We start from the raw sequence: 12,538 nt of genomic DNA, 5'->3' as shown, positions 1-12,538 counted from the left end.
CTATTCAGCACATAAATGGTATGATAAAGGGTTCACACCCTGATGGCTCGATTGGTAAAGAATGTGCCTGCAATGCAGGAGACCCTGGTTCGATTCCTGGGTCAGGAAGATCCCCTGGAGAAGGGATAGGCTACCCACTCCAGTATTTTGGACTGGAGAATTCCATGGACTGTATAGTCCATGGGGTCACAAAGAGTCAGACAGGACTGAGCAACTTTCACTTTCACTTTTCACCCTGGTAGCTCAGACAGTAAAAAATCTGCCAGCACTGTAGGAGATCTGGGTTCGATCCCTGGGTTGGGAAGATCCCCTGGATCTTAATGGTAGAAAAAGTGTCATTTTGATATTAATGGTAGGGAAAGTATAGTGAGTTTTATCAGCAGGGAAAATATCACATTATAAAATTTGTCAGCGGTATTGCCTGAATATTGATCTTGATTCAAAATCTCTGTCCTTGATAGATGGCATTTGATACTAGTAGATCCCTTTAAATCAACTTCTATGAAAAAATTTGCACTGGGAATAAAATGAAGCTTAAAATACAGTGCATGAAAAATAGGAAGAAAAAAAAAGGCTGATTGTGGATTAGATAGAAACTACAGTCCTTACAAAAGAGAGCTACATGCTTGAACAAATGACTCTCTATGTATATATGGACTCATTCAACAGTAGCTTTTAAAGGCTTCTTTCTCTTATTTTCACATACTCTGAAAGCATAATGAAAATAAAAGCTATTCTGAAAAATATTTGATTTACCTTGAAGAAAATATTCTTCATTCCTCAAAAGCTCTTCTTCCAAGAATAGTATTTCACAACCTGGAGGTTGGAACACTCATTAAATTTGTTATTAAAAAATTCTGCATGTTTCTAGAGAACATAGGTATTTATCTATGAGGGGCTAGGCTGTAGGGTGATAGTCAGTGTCCTGCAAGATAAAGCATGAGCTCTGTTTATTTATTAGTGGAAAGGTGTTGGAAAGTTTCTGGTACCTTTATTTATTTATTGCTTTTGAATATATCTTTTCTCATAGAAATAGTTTTATAAATGCTGTCCCATTTCCCCAAATAAACCTGTAAACGTATATTTAATCTAAATGTGGTAAAACTATAGGCTTTTCAGGTATTGCTAGTGGTAAAAAGAACCCACCTGCCAATGCAGTAGACATAATAGATGTAGTTTTAATCCCTAGGTCAGGAAGATCCCCTTGAGGAGGGTATGGCAACCCTTTCCAGTGATCTTGCCTGGACGGAGGAATCTGGCAGGCTACAGCCCAAGAGGTGGCAAAGAGTCAGACGTGACTGAAGAGACTTAGCATGCATGCATGCAGACATGCATGGCACAGCTATATTAGTAGTAGTAAATTCAGAGGTATAGGTACCTATTTCGTAGAATGAATGTTTGCTATCTTCTGAATACTGTGCTAGGTTCTGAGAATGCCAAGGTGAATAGAATGTGGTCTGTTTTCTAAGAAGTGCGTAATAAAGTGACCTGTATTTTAATGAATGGTTGTAGAGTATGTGACTTGCATCCTGATAAAACTGTTAAAATAGTGAGAGAAACAGGGTGAGAGTAAAACCATATTTTTTTTCTGATTCCATGACCAGCCTTAAAATTATTTTTAAAGTGTATAATTCATTGTAGTTTTTTTTTTTTTTAATATGCTCAAGGTTGTATAACCATCACATTTTCAACTCCTCTAAAAGAAACCTCGGTTAGCAATCAATTTACATTCTCTCATCCCTAACTGTAAGCAACCTTTTGTCTCTAAAATATTCCTATTCTAGATATTTCACATAAATGTAATCATATAACATAATTTTCTGTGCCTAATTAAGCTTTTAAACTAGAAGAAAGTAGGGAGTCTTAATTTTGAAGACATTTATTGAGACATTTAATTTTATGAAAATATGAATAGAACAAAATGTATATACTTTGGATGTTCTTGGGCCAATAGGAAAAGATATCAATAAAGAATGTAAGGTTACTCTAACAGGGGAAAAAAGAGGCATTTCTAAAGGAGTGAAAGGAGAAATCTGGGTCTGCTAATGATGAAATAACCTTCAGAGGAGGCACAAGGCCATTCTTCTGATGGAATGATTCCCCGTGGAATTCTAATGGTGACAAGAATGAAACTTATGATGTTGGAGGAATTTTTTTAAATTAAAAACATTGGAGTTGCCAGTAAAATAGAAGGTTAGGTATATGAGAAGTGAAGATTGATGAGTGACAGTTACTAGATTGTTGAGAAAATTAAATGAGATAAATAGAAAGTGCCTAATTTGGGCTTCCCTGGTGGTTCAGAGGTTAAAGCATCTGCCTGCAGTGCAGGAGACCCAGGTTCGATCCCTGAGTCGGGAAGATCCCCTGGAGAAGGAAATGGCAACCCACTCCAGTATTCTTGCCTGGAGAATCCCAAGGAGGGAGGAGCCTGGTAGGCTACAGTCCATGGGGTCGCAAAGAGTCGGACACGACTGAGTGACTTCGCTCGCTTAACACAGCATTTGGTGCATATTTGCCACTTGGTGAACTGTAGCTAATTTCTACTTCCTTTGGAGGTAGAGAATACTGCTGGAGAGCATGACACAAGGCATGTGTCTCAAAGCCAGTTCTTGTTAGTGAGTGCTGTGGAAACAAGGTGGGGTTTGGCATAGTTGATGAGGACCACGAATCAGAATCATGAAAAAGTCATCAGTATGAATTTTGATGCTGACAAAAGAAGTAGTTCTAAGGGAAAACTTTAAAAGTGGTCATCTATAGTTGGTCTGCATGACCAAAGTAACAGAAGTTGGAGTGTTCTCTGGAAGAAAACAGTTGGCATACAATCCTGAAGGTTTGAAGCATTGGCCCATTGGTTCCATGCTCTAGAAATGGCCATGGGATTGGGAGGTGATTCCTGTTTCTTTTTCCCTTTTGGATCTCACAGCATGACTTCTGTGATTACCAGACTCTGTTCACTGTGGTGGAGGCAGGGTGGGTGCAGAATGAAAACTTGATTATTCCTTCACTCAAAGAGCTTATAGGCTGATTAATGAAGATTATATGCCAAGAGACCATTTCAATATAATATAGCAAGTGTTGGGATAGAAGCTCTCTCGGCACTACAGAAGCCCAGTTGAGGGCTTTCAGCCTTCCTGGTCAGTTCAGGGAGGCTTTCTCTAAAAACAAACACCTTGAAGGATAAGTAGAAGGAATTAAGGAAATTTTAATGGAAAATTGAAATTTCCCATTTCCATTAAGGACAATGGAAAAGATATTCTGGACAGAGAAAACCATGAGCAGAAAAACCAGACATGAAACCACTTGGTTAGTGCATGGAACCACAAGCATCTTGACAGAATGAGGGTGTAACTGGAGGACAGTAAGTAAGGAGGAATGAAACTGGAAGGCCATGTCTTGGGAGCTTGTGTACAAGTCTCAGGAATTTGGTCTTGGAGAGATTTAATCAGGGGAGTGATGTAATCAGCTTTGCAGTTTAGATATATCTCTTTGACTATGAAATGTGAAGCAGAATTAAGGTGGATGTCATTCATACTTTTTTGGGGTAACAGAAGGAACAGAGATTTTAAAATCTAACAGGGTGAGTTGCTGATGAACGTTACTTAACCTTGCTGTATACTGAGTTTTATCCTCTGCAATATGAAGATATTATTACCTAATTTGTACAGTTTTGTGGATTCTTCTAGCACATAGAAAGCACTAAATAAATCAGTGACTATTATTATTAGTAGTAGTTGTAGTACTGTTTGTTATTCTGACGAGAAGGGGGAAGACTAATAGGAAGTGATTTCAATAATCCAGCTAATGTCAACGATGGACAAGAAGAGACAAAAGTAGCAGAGGAATTGCGAGAAGATAGGAATCTCTTTGTGTACTATTTGCATCCTTACAAATGGCATCAGGAAAAATGAGCCTTTGAGAAACAGTGAATATATTTTTCCTCAAGAAATTAAGAGAGAAGAATAATTGGTTTAGGATTAAGGATTCCTTGTATAACAGGAACTGGAAAGAAGGACAGGTAGAAATGCCATGGGTTTAGAAAGAAAGGATGTGGAGATCAGTTACATAGAATTGAGATATCTGACCAAGCAGAGGGACCACTGGTCTTGCTAACAGTACCAGTGGAGGACACCAGTAGATAGGCTTTAATAACAATGATGACAACCATTTAATTCATTCTTCATCCTCTTTGCTTTAAAATATCAAATAAAACACTTAGCTTTTTACTTTTAATAGTCCCTGAGTCCCAGCTCCTTACCGTTCTGCTGAATTTTGCAACTGATTTAGATCTTCCTAGTCATCTTATGATAGGCAAAAACATCCAGCATCTCCTAAATTCCTGTACTTTAAACTGACAAATACAGTGAGTACAGTGAATACATTAGTATATGACTGTCTCTTTCTGAATGTTTCCTATATGTTGTTATCTATCCAACTACATGGTAAATTTCTTGAGAATGGTGATTCTAAGAATTTTATTGCAGGATACTACACCAAGCACACTGATAGGCGTAAGGATAAGTTCTTATTGGTTGATTGTTTCAGAGATAAGTTTAGAAGTAGGCATGTCAGTTGCAAGAATTTTACTCAGAAAACGTTCTTTTCTGAGCTTCTCAGTCTCAGAGTTTGGGGAGATGATTATACAACAGCAAGTTGTTGTTGTGAGGAACAAATACAAATAATTAAAAGTGCTAGACTATCCTGACAGTCAAAATGAAAATTTTTTCCTATTTTCAGTGACTTCAGAGTTTCCAATTTTTGTTATTGTTAAGCAAGTATTCACACCTTTGAAAAAGGCCAGTGAGAATCTCCAAAAATGAAGGTTTTATATTTTTAAGCATGGAGGAATTTTGAGCACAGGAACACAAAATACCTACAGAGTCCTTGAGAGTTAACAGCTGGTATCAGCTAATGACTTCTGTGTGCTGTCTGTAGCCCCATCTGCAAATACAAACATACATGATCCAATATGTTTTCACTTTGACTGCCAAAGCTGTTTTGTTTCTTAATGTACTACATCTAGATTTGGAACTGGAGATGAGGTGGAATATTTTCTTCCTCATTTTTGTGTTTCTTTTCAGCTTTAATACCCACAAAGTACTTGCGTGTGTTATGATGCTTCGTGTCATAGGATTAGGCAGGTATGTGTAAATTTTCTTGGATAGGAAAAAGCATGCGCAACATAGTTCACATAGTTTTCTGATTTCAGTCTGTGGTTGAAAATATTCAGTCAGTGGAGCTGCATGAAGACTTTATCACAGGGAAGGGCATGGAGACAGTGCTATTACTGATAGAAAAGTTGTAATGAGCAGACACGAGTGAGCAAGTCCTGCTCAGATTCTTTACCCTGAGATCTCCTCTTTCAGGAACTTCTCCAAGTCTTGCTTATATGTCATACTTCAAATCTTAATTATAGTAAAAGGATTTCTAGACAAATTAATAGTTCTTTTAAAATACCACTGTGTATCCTGGGGTCCATTGACTTATCCTCCCATTGTTTTCTTTCCTTGTACCCAAACTTCCCTTAAAATCCTCCTAAATATTTGTGACTTTTGTAACCAGCACTGAAGATTTTGCTAGCTCAAAAAGAGGAATTAATGTAATTGGTCCCACATTAACTTACTTATCCGTTAAGGAGAGTTTAGTCATATTTCATACTGAAAGAGTGATATCTCACTATTCTCTTACCTTTTTAAAATTTCCAGAATACCAACCATTTGCAATTCTCCAATACCTTATCCTACCATACTACCCACACTGACAGCAACAGATTCTAGGCAGGCCAGCATTTGGATACCAGATAATTGGACTGTCTTTATTTAGTGACTCGCTCTCATGTAAAAGTACCTGGTTTGGAGCAGTAATTGGCTTTTATAATTGTGCATGGTGGAGGTGGGGTGGGGGGGTGTGAGAAGAGATCAGAGGCTTAGTATATATAATTGGTTTCCACAAAGTTGTTGCAATCCTTTTGTAACCCCAAATTGTATTCATTAGGTAAATATTTGTCGACAGCCTTCACATACACATTTTAATAAAAAATATTTACTATGTAAGTTGAAGATGTAGAATCTGTTTGTGTTTTCCCTTCCACTACGCAGTCTTCATATTTAAGGCACTAGAAGAAGAAAAATGGGAGGGAAGTTGGCAAGAAATTATTAAGAGGAAAAAAAACTTGGAAGGGAAATTGGCAAGAAATATGAAAAACTTGGGAGGGAAGTAAGCAAAGAAATGAGTTAACTCTTCTGGAAAATAAATTCCATCTTACAGATACCACAAGACTAATTAAATTTGAATTTGACCCCTGGATCTTCAGATCTGGCCAAAACTAACCTGTATTAAACAGAGGCTTAACTTTTGGGTGGTCAATCCACAATTGTAGGAGAATTCAGGACTGTTCACTTGGGAGATGTGTAAATAAAAAGGTACCATACAAATTAACATTTGCATTCAGTAGTAGCCAAGATATCATAAACATTGAAAACAGATATTTGAAACACACTGAACTATGTTCCCTAAACTAGAATAAACCACACTAAGTGACTGTACCTTGAACCACCTGTCATTTTCTCCTGATAGGTAATTAAGTTTGAAAGCACTGCCATTTACTTATTGTAATATAAAGCAAATACCTTTATTTTATAATACCATGGAACCAGGACCAAGCAGGAACACCATAGTGTTTCCTGAACTGTTATTTCACATCATTTGAACCCTGGAACTTAAAAAATAAATACTAGTTTCAAGAAAATTAGATATCAAGGGAACATTTCAGGCAAAGATGGGTTCGATAAAAGACAGAAATGGTATGGACCTAACAGAAGCAGAAGATATTAAGAAGAGGTGGCAAGAATACACAGAAGAACTGTACAAAAAATATCTTCATGACCCAGATAATCACAATAGTGTGATCACTCACCTAGAGCCAGACATCCTGGAATGTGAAGTGGGCCTTAGAAAGCATCACTATGAACAAAGCTAGTGGAGGTGATGGAATTCCAGTTGAGCTATTTCAAATCCTAAAAGATGATGCTGTGAAAGTGCTGCACTCAATATGCCAGCACATTTGGAAAACTCAGCAGTGTCCACAGGACTGGAAAAGGTCCGTTTTCATTCCAATCCCTAAGAAAGGCAATCCCAAAGAATGCTCAAACTACTGCACAAATGCACTCCTCTCACACGCTAGTAAAGTAATGCTCAAAATTCTCCAAGCCAGGCTTCAGCAATACGTGAACCAAGAACTTCCAGATGTTCAAGCTGGTTTTAGGAAAGGCAGAGGAACCAGAGATCAAATTGCCAACATCCACTGGATCATCAAAAAAGCAAGAGAGTTCCAGAAAAACATCTATTTCTGCTTTATTGACTATGCCAAAGCCTTCGACTGTGTGGATCACAATAAACTGTGGAAAATTCTGAAAGAGATGGGAATGCCAGACCACCTGACCTGCCTCTTGAGAAACCTGTATGCAGGTCAGGAAGCAACAGTTAGAACTGGACATGTAACAACAGACTGGTTCCAAATAGGAAAAGGAGTATGTCAAGGCTGTATATTGTCACCCTGCTTATTAAACTTCTGTGCAGAGTACATCATGAGAAACGCTGGGCTGGAAAAACACAAGCTGGACTCAAGATTGCTGGGAGAAATATCAATAACCTCAGATATGCAGATGATACCACCCTTATGGAAGAGAGTGAAGAGGAACTGAAAAGCCTCTTGATGAAAGTGAAAGAGGAGAGTGAAAAAGTTGGCTTAAAGCTTAACATTCAGAAAACTTAAGATCATGGCATCTGGTCCCATCACCTCATGGGAAATAAATGAGGAGACAGTGGAAGCAGTGTCAGACTTTATTTTTTTGGGCTCCAAAATCACTGCAGATGGTGATTGCAGCCATGAAATTAAAAGACACTTACTCCTTGGAAGGAAAGTTATGAGCAACCTAGATAGCATATTAAAAAGCAAAGACATGACTTTGCCAACAAAGGTCCATCTGGTCAAGGCTTTGGTTTTTCCATTGGTCATATATGGATGTGAGAGTTGGACTGTGAAGAAAGCTGAGCACTGAAGAACTGATGCTTTTAAACTGTGGTGTTGGAGAAGACTCTTGAGAGTCCCTTGGACTGCAAGGAGATCCAACCAGTCCATCCTAAAGGAGATCAGTCCTGGGTGTTCATTGGAAGGACTGATACTGAAGCTGAAACTCCAATATTTTGGCCACCTCATGCGAAGTGTTGACTCATTGGAAAAGACTCTGATGCTGGGAGGGATTGGGGGCAGGAGGAGAAGGGGAAGACAGAGGATGAGATGGCTGGATGGCATCACCGACTCGATGGGCATGAGTTTGAGTAAACTCCGGGAGTTGGTGATGGACAGGGAGGCCTGGCGTGCTGCGATTCATGGGGTCGCAAAGAGTCGGACACGACTGAGCGACTGAACTGAACTGACTGAGCATCCGTTGGGAGGGCACAAGTCAGTAGTGCTGTGCTGAGTGTTTTTGCACATTGGTCCTTTGAATTGTCACTTTCCAGTTACCTAGTGACAGCTTACTGTAGAATTTGCAATCGAGATGAGCCTGTGCTAAATTCTAAAAGTGCGAACTAACTTTTAGGAATTAAGATTGCAATTCTGGAACTAATTATTAACTTAAATGAGAGTTCTGACATCTCTAAAACCAGAATAACCTTGAGACTTTCCTTCTTCCAAAGAGGTGGGCAAATCCACAGAACAGTAGTATAAAAATTTAATTATAACTGTGTGGCATCAAGCTAGCTCATGAATAAATAATGAAATTCAGAAAGTTAAGCCAGGCTTTCATATTAAAAAAACAAAAAAGTTAGCTAAGTTTTCCAAAGGTCAAAGCCATGCTGTATCATTATATGTAAGCCTGATGTTTCATCCTCTTGAAGAATTAGTGTTCTGGACCCCACACCCTTGGAGTTTTCTGTTTTGTAGCAATGGCTAATTAGACAAGATCAAGAGAAGATTTTATGCTTATATTTAAGAGAATTTTAGACTTTACTATAAACTCAGAACTTGATAATAATATGCATAAAGGCCTTTCTAGGAAGGGAAATTTAGTTTTTCTAAAAATTGAGTGTAAGTATTCTCTAGACAAAAATAGCCTTTGCAATGGCAATTGTATTACCAAGAATGTATTTGAGACCAAATCTGTAATACCTAATTTTTATTTAGAAGGCTTCAGTTAAGTTCAGTTGCTCATTCGTGTCCGACTCTTTGAGACCCCATGAATCGCAGCATGCCAGGCCTCCCTGTCCATCACCAACTCCCGGAGTTTACTCAAACTCATGTCCATCGAGTCGGTGATGCCATCCAGCCATCTCATCCTCTGTCATCCCCTTCTCCTCCTGCCCCCAATCCCTCCCAGCATCAGGGTCTTTTCCAGTGAGTCAGCTCTTTGCATCAGGTGGCCAAAGTATTGGAGTTTCAGCTCCAGCATCATTCCTTCCAATGAACACCCAGGACTGATCTCCTTTAGGATGGACTGGTTGGATCTCCTTGCAGTCCAAGGGACTCTCAAGAGTCTTCTCCAACACCACAGTTCAAAAGCAGCAATTTTTCGGTGCTCAACTTTCTTCACAGTCCAGCTCTCACATCCATACATGACCACTGGAAAAACCAAAGCCTTGACCAGATGGACCTTTGCTGGCAAAGTTATGTCTCTGCTTTTTAATATGCTATCTAGGTTGCTCATAACTTTCCTTCCAAGGAGTAAGCATCTTTTAATTTCATAATTAGAAGGCTTAATTATCCATGATTCAAATTTCATAAATTAAAAATTTGATCTCAATAAATATTTATTGAGTTTCCGCTGTGGACACAGTATATGTTAGGCACTCTGAATACTGCCTGCAAGTATAATGAGGATCCTGTTTGTTATGAGTTTTTAACTTACAGTATTTTGGGGGAGAAATGTATATACACATACACAAAACACACACACACACACATATATATTCACTTGTGTAGTAAATATCTGTGGGTGCAATCATTGAACAAAGGACATCAAACTTGGGATTATTGGTGAATAGGCGCAATCCCTGTCCTCAAGAGTCTTTCATTCTGGTGAAGATAAGCAAGTAAAGTCAGTGCAGTTTGTTAAGTTCTAGAATATTGGTTAGTGTAAGTTTCTCATGTGGTATACGGAAACAGCACTTAATCTGGTCTTAGATGGGTAGATGAGGTTTCCCTGAAGGAAGTGACAGCTAAGGTGAGAGATGATGGATGAGTAGGAATCATCTGAATGAAGAACAGGGAGAATATCCCAGAAAGAGAACAGAATGTACAAGACCTGGAGCCAGCAGAGAACGTTGAACCTTTTTACCTAGAGTCAGTTTGGCGTAGCTGGGGTATAGGATGAAATGGGCTGGAGTCTAGCAAAAACAGTGCATTTTAAGGGGAACTCTAGGCAGTGCAGCCAGGGTAGAGTCTGGAAAAGAAGGGGTATATGGTGAGAGCTGAACTGGGAGAAAACAGTCATATCATGATTTCCATCTCCCTACTTGCCAGCAATTAAACCAAATAGCCAAAAAAGGCAGAAAAGCAGAGTCCTCCACACTTGACTTTCATGTTACATATACCTGGGACAATCCAATTCTCACACAACACTCCAGCTACAGAGGATTCGGTGAACGTGGTGCTTAGTGGGAGCACAGGTAGGAACCCTGGGTGGGGAGCAGGTGGGTCCGCAGTATCTTCCATGGTGACTTTCCCTCACGGGGGGGAGTGCCATAATAAAAACAGCTTTTAGGAAGATTTATCCAGTGCAACTTGCAAACTGGAGGGAGATAATGGAGTTGTGATTAGATATTTATGAAATACTGTTATTCACATTTTAAAGTGCAAGAAGTGAAAATTTAAGAGACTTATTGGAGATCATATGTCTCATAATTGATGGGACCAGTGAGAGAATCCAGATCTTCTGACTTACCTTTTTTGCTATGCTTGATTAGAATTGTGTATTAGAAACTCTTAGATGCTAATACCTTCTGCATTGAACACTGCAGATTTTGAGTTAGAACTTTAGACTGGCTAATCTCACTATGATTGTAACAGTATTATTAAACCATTGGGATTGTAAGGCTGCCTTTGTGAAAGAGGAGGTTATGACTTATTTTCCTATAAATGACATATCAAGCTACCACACTCCTAAAATCTGTACTCCTGGATCTTGGGAAAATCACCTATACTAACACACTTGAAATGTATTTTTTATTTTTTTCTTAATATACATACATATATGTATTATTGAAGTATAGTTGACTTACAATGTTTCAAGGGCACAGCAAGGTGATTCAGTTATACATATACACATATACTATTTTTGAGATTATTTTCCATTGTAGATTATTATAAAATATTGACTATAGTTCACTGTGCTATACAGTAAACCTTTGTTGCCTGATGCATATCTTCTTTTTTAAGTAGAAATCTAGCATTCTAAATTCTAGATTTCTAAATAGAATCTAGCCTTCTATTCGTATTAAGTCAAGCAAGTGGAATCAAAATGTCATAAGTTTTTTAGTTAGGCAAAAATTCATTAAGTTTTCTAAAATATATATTATACATACTTTTTATATATGTGTATACAAAAGCTTTTCTACTACACTTGATAAAGGTTTGAGAAAGAACATAAAAAACACACTTGAAATTTAAAGGTCAGGAAAATTTTTTTTGTCTTCTCCCAAGTAAACTTTTTTCTTCTTGCCTTGGGGCAGAATCTTTTTTTCATACCTCATGACTTCAAATTTAAAATATGGTAGGTGGCCAAGTAGGCAGGGAGTCAGCTTGGGGGAGGAAGCCTGCTCAGGGCGAGTTGAACAGCTGGTTCTACAAAGTCACCTCTAGAAAGAATAGGGATTTTCATAGGATTTCTTCAGAGGTGATGGGTGAGGGAGTATGCAAGCTCAGCTCCTGAGGAGTCCTAGTTTCTAGAGACCTGGGAGACCTGGGAGGAACTCCAGAACAAGATCAACTGCAAGGCAGCATAGTCATGTGCCAGTGAAGTTCTAAGAAAGGAGTGCTTTTCACAGATTGGATTTGTCCCAGCATCTTGGGTGGGTAGACCTAGAAGAGATAGTTAAGGAATGAGTAGATTCTTAAATGCCAATTCTTAGACCAATTGAATCAAAATCATGTAGAGAGCTTTTCAAAACTAGGTTGTTAAGGGTCATTCCAGAGAATCTGAAATCTGGAGTTCAGAAATCCATAGTTAAATGAGTCTAATGTAGAGCTAGAATACAATAAATAAAATTATTTGTCTCAAGTATCTTTTCTAACTTTACTTTCTTGGAAACACTTAACCCCAAATACCTTAAAGACCTGCATTTCAAAGCTCTTCCTTTAAAAATGCTTACATTATTAGTTTTCGAATACAGATATAGACCTACACACATACAGAAATAAACATCAAAAGGCATAGAGATATTAACAGAATTATGTATATACTTTCAAGTTCATATATAAAACCATGTATGTATTTATATATATATATCTGAGTATTAAACAATAGTTTAATGTTGGTGACAA

General features: G+C 38.2%; 1 protein-coding gene across 3 annotated transcripts in view; it reads left to right on the top strand.

Annotated features, from left to right (window-relative positions):
• Positions 1–12,538, top strand: part of CFTR (CF transmembrane conductance regulator) — a 192,406-nt gene that overhangs the window by 68,930 nt on the left and 110,938 nt on the right. The window lies entirely within an intron of this gene.

The sequence above is a fragment of the Dama dama genome, chromosome 18 (assembly GCF_033118175.1).
Source record: "Dama dama isolate Ldn47 chromosome 18, ASM3311817v1, whole genome shotgun sequence".
NCBI classification, from domain to species: Eukaryota; Metazoa; Chordata; class Mammalia; order Artiodactyla; family Cervidae; genus Dama; species Dama dama.
The sequence above is the reverse complement of the archived record's forward strand: the minus strand, read 5'-3'. Positions and strand labels throughout refer to the sequence as shown.